A 14,646-nucleotide genomic window follows, 5' to 3' on the forward strand; every position below is an offset into this window, starting at 1 on the left:
TATAATATAAAATTAATAATATACTATAAAAGTTATTTAAGTTGTATATTATATAAACAAATACATTAGAACAAGTAGTTATTGTTATATTTAATAAGAATCTTTGTTCTTCTATTAAAAGATTCAATTTTCATTATTATTTTTGTGGTTTATGGTCCCTTAAAAAATAAAAAAAAATAAAATAAAAAAAAATAAAAAAAAAGTGGTTGAACCGGTTTGACCTACCGGTTCACCGGTTGAACCAGAAAATTGACCGGTTCAATCCGGTTTGAAACGGGTCGACTGCATAACCGATCCAACTTAAGATTCGGACCGGCTGGACCACCGGTTCCCGGTCCAACCGGTCCGACCGGCCGGTTCGGTCCGGTTTTTTAAACACTGGGTTTAGGTGGAGTCCATACTAATTAGTTGTGTATCAAATAATTCATCTGGACTTATATGTAAACAAAAATAACTAATTTCAAACAGATTAAGAGAGAGAATTAAATGTATTTATTTTTTAGAATTTCATGTAAAATGTATATTACATTTACTAAGATATCCTTAATCATATTAATTATAGATAATATTCTTATTTATTGTTTTGGGATATTTTTAAATTAAGAATATTAAATAAAGTTGACTTAGTTAAAATTTATTTATATTTGAGTTCAAAACACTTAAATATTTTTTATTGTTTTTTATTTTTTTTTATTTTTTTTATTTATGTATAAGTTCTGAAGGAGCATCTTAATTTGTATGCTTGTGTACATTAAATGTGGCAAGTCCATTTTAGAGAACCAACAAGGCTATCAACCATCACAACATTTTATTATTATTATTATTCAGGTGTTATTAATCATAAATTATTAGGTAGGACATGACTACTGAGTGTCTATAATCTTAATCTTAAAGAAAATAATTCTTCTCTCTAAAATTCTCTTCTAATAATTCTCTTCAATAAACTTTCTTCTAATAGGTTATCCTCCAATAAATATGTCATAAATATTTATTCCTTCAAATAATTTTTTCCTAAATATTTTTATATATAAATATGTCAAAATAAAAAGAAAATTTGGATAAATTAAAAGTTTTTAATGTATAAATTAAGTCTGCAAATTCTTAAAAATTTTGAAAACCATATGATACTTTGTTATATAAATTCAAATAAATGTATAAAATATTTTTACGATTATCCATCAATTTAAATTAATGAAATAAAATATTAAATAATTTTTCAATTTTTTTTTTTTAAAATAAACTTGACCTATATATTAAAAACTTTTAATTTAGTAATTTTATCGTTAAAATTTAATATATACCATAAGTTATTGAGTGAAGTAATTTTAGTGAGTTAATCACTTTCTCTCTATCACACATTCACACACACACAAATTTCTTTTTGTAACGTAATATAAATAAATATTTGGACTACTAGCTAATCTCAACTAAATTTATGTTTCATTACTAATTATTAATTTTACTATTTATTAATTTCTAATATTACAAAAATATTTTTCGAAATATAAAACCTAAATATTATATAAAAAAATACTAAAAATTGATATTGAATATAAATTATAAATATTTATAGTATTTTCTTCCGAGATATTGTTCCTATAAAATTCTTTTAATTATATGATAATATATACATTAATATAAATAATTGTAACCACATCATAAAATATTAATTTCATTAATTAATAATTATTACAATTTTAATTTGAATGTATGGTATCTAAATATGGACATATTATATATGGTATTTATATATTGCATAATTAATTAATATATATTTTAGAATAATTTTTAATAATATCATGTGTTGATTAAGGGATCTAGTTACTATAATAACATGTATTTAAAAATTTTAACCTACAAAAGATTTTAATAATATTTAATTACAGTTGTAACAGTCCAGATACACTAAAATGAGAGGAATTATGAGATTTGTACATACGTGAGATTGTGCAATTGTGAACGACTTAAAAAAATTAATTTGTACTACTTAAATTAATAAGATACATTTACTTTTTAATAGTTCATCACATAAAAATTATGTAATTAAGCGTGTTTAGCTTGAAATAATTTAAATATCTTTTGAAAAAAAATTTAAAAAGCATGTAAAAGAAATTTTTTTATATTAATTTATAGAGACAATGATTTATCTTAAAGACAGTCAGATAACTCATAAAGAGTTACTCACAAAAGATTTTGATCAATAAAAAATTTTGATCAACAAAAAATTATATGAGATGTCATCCGTGAAATAAAATCGTTAAAATGTCAAATTTAAGGAGTATTATCCATGTCATATAAAGATTAACTACATATTGATGCCTATTAATTTCTCACTTTTAAGTCAATATTATTACACTTTATTTCGAGAGAAACTTTCATACATCACATCGACATATATAGTGTTTGTGAAGCAGAATGCCAAAGGTCAAACCATGCTAAATCTTAATTCTCTCTTAATTAATTCAATTTTAATACTAGTAATCATTGATTTTTCTACTGTTCTCTCAATGGCTGATTGATATTCTCCCATAATAATTGTCAGTGTTTTGTTACTAGGAAATATCTGGCCCTCGTTAGATAAGCATATTCCTGGATTGTGCTGCCAGTAAAAAAAAAGTCCTAAGTTCGTCAAAAGTTGCTTTCTGCATGCAGCCCTGTCACCACTACAGCACTATGGGTATGAAGTTAATGATCTCTCTATATATAATAATATGGTACCTGCAATATCATTACTACACTAGTCAATAGTCATGCACAGTTCATTTGCTTCGAATAAACAAATGCTTTATTTATTGATAGCATTGAGAATAGTTTACGAGTTTATGTTTGACAGTTGAGTACTTGAGTTGAGGGCCTAACACAACTCACCTCCTTTACTTGAATTTAGGACCAGCTACGAGAAAACATAGATGGAATTATTGTAAACAATAACCATATGAAGATTTATCTTAATATTTATTTTATTAGTTACCAATAAAATTAATGCAAGTGGGTTTCGATATGTCAAATAATCTTACATTGTTTAGAAAATTAGGTTAATTATAATTTATAAATATTTTTCTTTCTTAATTCATTCAAACATTTTTTTTAAGATAAGATTATGACAATTCAATGAAAAGTGTTTCAAAATGTGAGTAGATCACTCAATACAGTGGCACTAAAAGGAGGAGCTAGCAGACTTATAAGTTAGTCTTACTCCACATTTACATGCATGATACCATTCAGAATGAATTTTGATAATTTTTATATGTTCACGGTTGAGGGCTAACACAATTCCTCTTTTACTTGAATTTGGGACAATTATGAGAAATGATAAATGGAATTATTGTAAATAATAACCATATATTGAAATTTGTCTTAATACTTTTTTAATGAGTTACTAGTGTAGTAAAAATGTATTTTAAGATATTAAAAGTCTTACACCGTTTAAGAATTCAAACTAAAGATAATTAATAAACATATTTTTTCTTTAATTCACTAAAATTTCTAGAATAAAATTATGACAACCCAATAAATAATAAAACAAATAATATTTAAATATGATAATCTTAATAATATCGATTAACTTGAAATCAAAATATTAGTGTTGAAAGAAAATTCTAAGTCACTCTTTCTCGTTATTCTCGAGGTCAAGGACAAAACCGTCATAATGCCAGCAAGCAAACTTGAGGTGGTAACAAAGTGAAACCCAATAATATTATTGTTGAAAAAATGACTTATTATAACACTTTAAGAATATTCTGATGGTTATAAATTGATTCACTGGGATTACAGTATAGGAATTTGTGGGCATCTCTACGTACTAGGGTTATCCAAAAGCAAAAGAACAAAAATATATATGTATCTATAATGGAGAAAATGAAAGTTGATGATTCCTACGCACAAAGGAAAATGCAAAAGGCGATGTGGTTAAAATAATATGAGCTTACCCTTCCATTTATTTTATTACCATGGTGGTTTTGCTTATTTTTCAACTTGGAGTAGAGTGGGATGTCATGTTGAAAGAAAAAAAAAGGCAATGTACTATTTGGTTTAGAGACAAAATGGAGAGCTCAACAAATGAAGCTATTTTGATATAATAAAAAAAAATAAAAATAAATAAATAAAAAATAAAATAAAACCTTCATTGCTTCTTTCGTCTTTTGTTTTCCAATATTGTGGTGCAAAATAATTTTATAATCCTAGGAAAGGAATAGATAAATAAATAAATAAATAATGGAGCAACTTTGGATACCCTATTCTTATTTGAGCTAAACAAAGAACACAAGCAGTTGATCACATAATTTGCTTTAACCTTAGGGTTAATCTTTTGACGTGGATAAGGTCAATCACTGCTACTCTTTTCGGTTGGCACCAAAGAACGACTTGTCATTTTACGGTCCCCATCCTCCATATCTCCATTAATGATGGGACTTGAAGATTAATTTTTGTCAATGCATGACATTCCATAGGAAAACAAGAAGTAAATTTTGATGGCTCAGCAACAACCATGTGATTCAGAATTATGTGAGGGAGACTAGCTAAGTGGCTTTTTGCTTAACAGATGGTACATAATGATCAAAAAGATCAGAAACCTTCTCAAAAGTGCTATTGAATAAAAATTATTAGAAACACTTTTTTTAGAATTTTTCTGTTAAAAAATACTTTTTATCTCTAATAAAAAAAAACTCTTAAAAACACACATATTCAAACAAACTCATACTCGTCAAATAAATTTAGGGTCTTGGACATAATTAAAATAAGTCACTAGGTTCTCCATGTACATCTATTACTTATTGTGTTTTACCATTCATAGTATGAGCAATTTCTTGTGACTCAATTAGTAGGGTTGAAAATGCATTAGCATAATATATAAGAACGGACTTTGGTAATTTAAACACGTTCATTTGCCTAGAGATTGCAAATTTCTCCCTTTCATTTTAATTTACTCTTTGCAAACATGGAAAATACTAAAAACAGCTAAGAAAAATATTAAAAAAATCTCTTTCAACCACTCTTTTTATTATAGGTTGAAGCGTATTGATATTCATGAGATGACCTAGATTCTACTTTCTATTTAACGAATCTCGATCATAATCTCTCTCTCCCTCTCTCTCTACATAAATTAACACATGAAACAAAAAGAATGAACTAATTTTGCTAGTGTTTCGTATTGTGTAAAAGGATCAAAATTATTTGCAGACAAGGAAATAATTGCACCAGGGTCTTGCATGCAGATCTGTGGGTAATTTTCTTAACTTATACTTTATTGTGTAACTAATTAATTATATATAAAATATATTTATATTTATATATTTTATAATAACATTTTTTATATATCATTATATATAATATTTCTTGAAATGAATCAAATCTCTCATTTCATTTTCATTAATGCCAAACATATATACATAATGCATATAGCTATAGCCAACTTATACAAGCTACAATCGTAATTAGAGGCCATATTATTATGCACCTCTTTTCATGCATGTTGCTTGAATTACTTTTTCTTGTTCTTTCATTTTTGCGATTCAAGGCTTTATGTGAATTATTCTTTAACTAACTAAGCATTTCAGCTAGTGTTGTACGTTGACCATAGGAAACTACTACTGAATTTGTTGCATGTATATAATATATAGCATGCATGACCACTTCATAATTTTTAAGTCTCAAGCTGTCTGTGAAGGCTTTCAGGCTTTCGTGAGGGTTAATTAATTAACCACCATATATTTTTTTAAAAAAATTATTAGGTTAAACAGAAAAAAGTATATTCATTAATAATTAATTATTTCATGCAAATCTAAAAATGGTGGCCACCTGCATTATGAAAATAAAAAATCCCAACAATTATTAATTTTTCATCCTGAGATTATGACCCTTAAGTCTTGGAGGGGATAGTCAAGCTTCTGAAGGATGCCCAAGAGTTAATATTATAATTTACTAACTCCTTGGCTGTTATGTGCAAAATGTATCACATAATAATATAATAATATTCACAAAAACAAGAGTAGGCACATCGCTTTCATTTGAAAAGTTTATTAGCTGCTCAATGGCAAAGGCAGTCAAATAAAATTTTTAAGGGACCTTTCATAATGTAATAGGGCTTGGTAAGAGAATAGTTTGAATTACTATAAAGACATTATCATATATATCTCACACAGGATGGTCCAGACCTGCATCTTTTTAATACAAATCATTCAAGGACCCATACCTAAGCTGACTCCTACCCTCTTTCTTTAAAATTTCTCCTTTCAATTTACGGAAGAAATATATATATATATATATATTAACATCGATTTAAGCATAAACAAAGCTACCAACATCTTTTCTAACCCATTTCACTAAGTTATTCAAAACTCCAAAAACAAGAAAGAGAGATATTAAGTGAGAAGTCCAACCCACCGAATTTTCAATAAAATCTTATTAAAGGAAATATATTTAAAAGAGTGTGTTATAAAACGTATTATTAATATTTTTCTTTTAAGTATATAAAATGGTAAGTTATTATTGGAAAATGATAATACTATATGTTACAAAAAAAATATATTGTATGAATCAATTATGTGTAAATAACGTCATTTTTTTTTACAATGATTAGTACATGACAATTTTTTTTTCATGTTTGGTAGTTAATGATTCATGAGAATAATCATAAATTCTGAGAATTATATTCCTATGATTCATGAAAATTTATTTAGTTGCTAATTAATAAATGCTTCTAAAAATGTTTATAAATGTTATGTGAAAATAATTTTTTTTTACTATATTTAATAAAGAAATAAAGATAATGTGACATTTTTATTGCATTAAAACTTTTTTCAGCTCAAAGTGAGTTTCTCACCTTCACCATGAGAATAATTATGTGAAAACCTATGCAAAAGTCTTCTTGAAAAATAATATTTCTTATAAATATTATTTTTTAAATAATAAATCGAGAAATTATAATGTTAAATTCTATGTTAGTTTTTGGAGAAAGTAAAAGTTTTATGTGTATCAAACATTCCTAAATGCATTACTTTTTTATATAGGTTATTAAAATATATAGTCTCACTCTCTCAGTAAATACATTATTTTTAATTGTTTGAAGAAAAAAATTAATATTACATTGAGAAGTGGAAATATTAGTTATTTTAATATATTTTTTAAATGATAAAATTGTAATCAATTTGAGATAGAAGGTATAAAAAGAAATGTTAATGATACTTTTTTGCTAATATTTCCTATTGGTATTTGAAAATCACAAATTTTAGTAGGTTCTATGATATTATAATAAGGGAGACTTGCTAAATGAGATGCATAACTCAAAATTTATGATTTTTAATAAATTTTAACAAATAAATAAAGATGTTAGAAAATGAGTATTAAAAAAGTGTTACTAGCATTGTTTAAATTATAATACTTCTTTCATTTTTTCTTTCAAAAAATCACAGCTTAATATTTTTTTTTATCATGTTATAAGTGTAAAATATCAATAAATTGATGAGTAATTTTTGTTGAAAGTGTATTACTAATATTTCTTATTTAAACATATACAAATGATAAGCTTTAATTTATTAAAAAATTATAATACTATAAGTTAAAAAAAAAAAAAAACTTATTAATTGTACGTATTAACACAATTGTATATATATGTGACTACCTTCATTCTTTTACAGAAACCACGTCTTTTGTTTTTTTTTTTTTTTTTTTCCCATTATCACGTTATAGGTGCAAAGTAACCACCGGTCAATAACTAATTTTTTACCAAAATATCTTACTAAGCAATTTTTAATAGATTTTCTTCACTTAATTACGTTTTTTCAATGCACAAAATTGGAACTTGAATTTGTACTTAAGATATTCAAACAATCTAACTCAATGTTACTTGGATCACATGTTAGAAAACCACTAGTTTATTGATTCCTAAAATTTAATTAAGTCATTTATGTATTTTATTTTATTTATTTTTTTTGTATTTTCATATTTTGCACAGTGCTATTGAAATAAAAAAAGTTATTTAATATATAAAGGTTACATAGTGTAATAAATTTATAGATTCTTTTTAATGATAAATTATTACTTTTAAATGCTTAAAATTAGACTTAAGAATCAACAACAACAAAATAAAAAATAATGTGAACCCTATGTTGAATGAGAAGGGAGAAACGAGACAAGGTATATGAGTGAAAAAAACAATCCACACTATAAGAAATTAAAAAAATATATTATTATAAATATAATAATATAAATATAAATCTATTTGACATATATTTATATATAATTTAATATTAATTTTAAATGAAATTTAACAATACATATTATATGTCATTATATAACTTATGCATATACCTTTTAATATTTATGAGAATAAAATTATAATTAAAAATAATCTTCAATAACAAATATGTTATTATAGGATATGTATATATCACATTATAAGTCTTTTTTTATTTTATTTATTGTAATAGCCGCTACTACGAGCTTTTCGGCTAAGTAATAATTTTATTTTTCTTTTATTGTTAATGTTTTGAATTTTTTTTTTTTTTTTTTTTACTTCTAAAACCTTAGTTATAATGCTTTCACGTATGCCATAGTAAAAACCAGAAAGAAGGGAAATATATATAAATAGCTTCAAAAGTTAAAAATGGTGCGTCGTCCATTAACAACTTGTGATTAAATGAAATCGCACTTCTGAATTCAAGATATATATACAAAAATAATTAATTTGAATTGGATTTTATTATTTACAAATTTTAACTTTGTAATCAATTTATTGGGGATAATAAAAGTGTATATAAGTTAAAAATAATCTTATCTTACACATTAATTTTACAAAATTAAGTTTAAATACACATATATAAAATGATATCATATTTTATCCTAATAATTATTTCAAACCTATCAAGTTACTTAATTAGTATTGAGTCATTATTATATCAGCAGTATGAAACTATATGTAGATTTTTAATCCTGCAAACTTCTCGTGACTGTCAGAATCAAACTTGGTATTAAGAAATCACAATAACTCATGTATAGCGTTCAACCAAGTGAGTTGAACTCCCTTTGTGATTTAATTTTTTTTAATTTTGATCGAATGTGATTGATTTAGTTTTAAACACTCTTGTAAACATCCTTACAATAAGTATTTGTGACTAATAACTCATATATAAAGAATATATATCTTAAAGAATATATATCTTAGAGGGCGTTTATTTTAAGTTATTAATTTTTATTTTCGAGAATAACATTATACCAACAATATAATGACAGGAATGATACTTTAAAAAAAATGTGTTTGATTAGTAAAGATATACATTATTATATTTAATATCTTTAATAATATCTATCTAGTACTTACATTTATTAAAATATTACTATAAATTAAGTTAATAAGTTATTGTAACATTTTTTTTCTAGAAAATATTATTATAGATAAAGTAACATTATTTTTTTTTATCTCAATAATATCTTTTTTAATTATTTTCCAAAATTAAGCATCACATCAAGTAAAAAAAATTACATATAAAGAATATATTTTTCTAATATTTAATTATTTTTTAAAATTAAAGTTTCAAATCGAGTAAAAATATGACACAAAGAGTTTATATAACTATAAAGTGAAATTTAAGATATGATTTAAATTTGAAGGTGAATAACTTAAAATTAAATTTGAAGGTGAATAACTTTGTTATAGAATGTAATTTATGTTAATACTAATTATCATTTTATAAAATTTACAAAATTTAATAATATTATTAAAATGTTGCAAAATACAACTTTAATAATATTTTTAAAATATTATTAAAAATCTTTAATAATATAAATTTTATCTTACATTTAATAAAATATCTCAAAGTATATGAACACTATTTATTTATAATTGAACTTTTTTAATGTTATTAAAAACACCCATTTTGTTGCTGTGACACCCTCTACCCCGTTATTAATATACAACAAATGTAACAATAAAATATTTCTTATCTTCTTTTTGGGTAAATAAAATCTTTCATAGTTGACAAATATTTCAAATATAACAAGGTAGAAGATTCACATTCGTAACTCATAAATCATAACTCCAGTGTAAAAATTATAAAAGAAAAGAAGTTAAGATTTTCAATACAATTTAGTGTAACACAAGAAATCATATATATACAAATAATAATAAAGGAAATATAAATTAACTCCAGTAAAGGTGGCAGTGCCTCCTGGTTAGGAATTAATTTATACTCCCAAATCATATAATAAAAAATATAACAAAAATGTACATCTTGGTCTTTTATCAAGAACGTTCAAATTACAATTCTTAACATATATTTTCCTTGAATTATATATGTTATCTACGTTATTTCTTCGTTAGAAATTACAAAAGAAGAGAAACTAAAGTTATAAAAACAATAACATATTAAACTAAAATAACTATGCCCCGATGTCACATCCTATCAGAGCATGCCCAATTGAAGCCTTTAAGCCTCATCACCAACATCCTCATGATGCTGATCACCTGCAACATAATTTAAACATATACAAAAACAACAAGGGAGTGAGAAACATCTCACTCAGTTACAGGTGCAGAAATAAAGGCTAGATAGCACTCACACACACAACAAATATAAGTCACTTATAAATAATACACATACATCATCAATATCACATATATATTCATTTATCATGCAATGATGTCATGATCTTGACTTATAAATGCATGCATGTGGCGCCATAAGGAAGTTTCACATATCATCACTGGTGACCCTAAGGCACACCTGGTTACATCACTGGTGACCCAAAGGTACACCTGGTTACATCACTGGTGACCCTAAGGTACACCTGGTTACAAGTTACATCACTGGTGACCCTAAGATACACCTTGTTAGCATGTTACATCACTGGTATGCGGCCTCAGCGGCACACCTGTAATAATATATGCATATGATGCATGTCATACCATCATAATCTCATTGACTCAATATTTAACTTTTTACATGATTTCATTTAGTACATCATGTCCTCATTTGTCATAGTCTCATAATCATAGTTTGTCTCAATAGTCAATTCTTAGGTCTCATGTCATTTGTCCATATTTCACATGGTCATGTCATCAATACTCCTCTTAAGGTCCGCATAGGTATTCACAGAGATCCAGAGAGCATTCTTATTCATATTAAAACTCATTTATTATTAACATTAATTTCATATTCATTTATTACTTTCAACAAAGAACAAGGTAGAGTAAATAGAAAATCAGACAGAACAACGGCACTTTCAACAAAAAGCAAAGTAGAGTAAATAGAAATTTAGACAGAATAACGACAAAGGATTGGGGCCAATCCGACAAACAACTATCCAACAATTATCCCTACACCCGTGAGCGAGGTTCTCACTCCCCCCCTTACCTGGATAAGCGGAGCTGAACTTAGGCAGAGCCTCCTCCTCTGGATTCCCTCTTCCTTTCTCTCTCTCTTTCTTTCTCTTTCTTTCTCTCTCTCTCTCTCTCTCTCTTCTCTTTCTCTCTCTAAAATTTCACTTTCTTCCTCTGTATAAAAAAATTTCACCCCCCTGCCCCTATTTATAGGCAATCTGACACACCCGGAACGGCCCGTACTGATTTCGGAACGGCCCGTTCCGGATCCTTCAAATCTGGGCAAAATTTGTAACTGGAACGGCCCGTTCCAAAATCGAAACGGCCCGTTCCCAAAAAACCAGAACGGCCCGTTCTGAAATCAGAACGGCCCGTTCTCAATCTCAGAAGAACGGCCCGTTCTCCTTCCGGAACGGCCCGTTCTCCATACCGGAACGGCCCGTTCCAAGGCCGTTCTGGGACTACAAAAACCTCACATTTTCAACATTTGGAACGGCCCGTTCCACTTTTGGAACGGCCCGTTCCAGAACCCAAAATACCCCTATAACTTTATTAAAATTACGAAAATGCCATTAAAATAATAATAAAAATTTGGGTGTTACAATTCTCCCCTCCTTTTAGAAATTTCGTCCCCGAAATTTACCTGAAAACAGAAATGGATGAGCTTCTCGCATCTTGCTTTCTAATTCCCATGTAGCACTTTCTTCAATATTTCCTCCCCAAACGACCTTAACCAAAGGGATTTCCTTTCCTCTTAGTTGTTTCACTCTCTTGTCATCAATCCTTAGAGGAACCGTTTCATAAGTAAGATTATCCTTCAACTGAATGTTGTCAGACTCAATGATATGGGAAGGATCATGGACATACTTTCTGAGTTGGGAAACATGAAAGACACTATGGAGATTTGAAAGAGATGGAGGCAAAGCAATTTGATAGGCCACTTCACCGATTCTTTTAAGAATTTGATAAGGACCAATGAAACGTGGAGTAAGCTTACGGGATTTCAGTGCTCTGCCTACTCCTGTCCAAGGAGTGACTTTAAGGAATACATGATCACCTTCTTTAAACTTAAGGTCTTTTCTCCTCTTGTCATTATAACTCTTTTGCCTACTCTGGGTTGCTCTCATCTTCTCTTGGATCATCTTAACCTGTTCAGTAGTTTGTTGAACTATCTCAGGTCCTAACATGACATTCTCTCCAGGTTCTACCCAACATAAAGGTGTTCTACATCTCCTACCATACAGAGCCTCATATGGTGCCATCCCAATACTAGAATGGTAGCTATTATTGTAGGTAAATTCTATCAAAGGTAGGAAACTATCCCAACTACCCCCACGTTCTAAGATGCAAGCCCTCAACAAGTCTTCCAAAGATTGTATGGTTCTCTCAGTTTGGCCATCTGTTTGGGGATGGTAAGCTGAACTCAATCTAAGCTTAGTGCCTAAAGCCTTATGTAAACTCTCCCAAAATCTAGAGGTGAACCTAGAATCTCTATCAGACACAATACTAGTAGGAACTCCATGCAACCTCACGATCTCACTGATGTACAACTTGGTTAACCTCTCCAAAGAGTACCTAATATTAATGGGAATAAAATGGGCAGACTTAGTCAATCTATCCACAATGACCCATATAGCATCCAAGTTCTTCACAGTCTTAGGTAACCCAACTACAAAATCCATAGAGATGCTATCCCACTTCCACACAGGCACATCTAAAGGTTGCATCAAACCTGAAGGTTTTTGGTGTTCTACCTTAGCTTTCTGACATACTAAGCAAGCATACACAAATTCCTCCACTTCCCTCTTCATCTTAGGCCACCAAAACATCTTCTTAAGGTCTTGGTACATCTTAGTGGCTCCTGGATGGATACTAAGGATACTCTTATGACCTTCTTCCAGGATTGCTCTCTTAAGTTCTGGCACACTAGGAATGCACAACCTATCCTTAAATCTTAAAACTCCATCCACTCCAATTCTAAACTCACTTTTCACAGCTTGATTCAACTTCTCTACCCGACTCAATAAGAAAGGATCCATCTTCTGACCTTCTCTAATCTCATCTATCAAGCTATTAGTCACTCTTAAAGCTCCCAACTTAATACTCTTAGAGGTCAACTCACACCCTAAGCTCATATCCCTAAACTCCTCAATCATTTGCATTTCCCTAATCATCAAGGAAGACATTCTCAAAGATTTTCTACTCAAAGCATCAGCTACAACATTAGCCTTGCCAGGGTGATAATTTAATTGAAAGTCATAATCCTTAAGAAACTCTAACCATCTCCTCTGCCTCATATTCAATTCCTTTTGGTCAAACAAGTACTTAAGGCTTTTATGGTCACTAAAAACCTCAAATCTAGACCCAAACAAGTAATGTCTCCACAACTTGAGCACAAAAACTATTGCAGCTAACTCAAGGTCATGGGTAGGATAGTTTTGCTCATGAATTTTAAGTTGTCTTGAAGCATAGGCTACTACCTTACCCTCCTGCATAAGTACTCCTCCTAAACCCAATTTAGAAGCATCACAAAATACCTCAAAAGTCTTACTAGGATCAGGTAATACTAACACAGGAGCACTAGTTAATCTCCTCTTAAGTTCTTGAAAACTTTCCTCACACTTAGAATCCCACACAAAAGGTTGGTCTTTCTTCGTCAGCTTAGTCAAAGGAAGAGCTAGCCTAGAGAAATTCTCTATGAACCTTCTGTAATAACCAGCTAGTCCTAGGAAACTCCTAATCTCAAATACTGATTTAGGTGTTCTCCACTCTAACACAGCTTCTACCTTAGCAGGATCTACAGCTATTCCACCCTTGGATATCACATGTCCTAGAAAGTTCACACTATCCAACCAAAATTCACATTTTGACAATTTAGCATACAATTGTTTCTCCTTAAGGGTTTGAAGAACGATCCTAAGGTGCTCAACATGCTCTTCCCTAGTCTTGGAATACACTAGGATATCATCTATGAAGACCACTACAAATCTATCCAAGTAAGGGTGAAAGATCCTATTCATGTAGTCCATAAAAACACCAGGTGCATTAGTCACACCAAAAGGCATAACTAAATACTCATAGTGCCCATAGCGGGTTCTAAAGGCAGTCTTAGGAACATCCTCAGCTCTCACTCTAATCTGATGGTATCCTGACCTTAAATCTATCTTACTGAACACACAAGCTCCAACTAGTTGATCCATAAGGTCATCTATCCTAGGCAAAGGATACTTATTCTTAATGGTCACTTTATTCAGTTGCCTATAGTCTACGCACAACCTCATGCTCCCATCTTTCTTCTTAACCAACAAAACAGGCGCTCCCCAAGGCGA

Source organism: Cajanus cajan, chromosome 8 (genome assembly GCF_000230855.2).
Source record: "Cajanus cajan strain Asha chromosome 8, NIPB_CcT2T_4, whole genome shotgun sequence".
Taxonomy (NCBI): domain Eukaryota; kingdom Viridiplantae; phylum Streptophyta; class Magnoliopsida; order Fabales; family Fabaceae; genus Cajanus; species Cajanus cajan.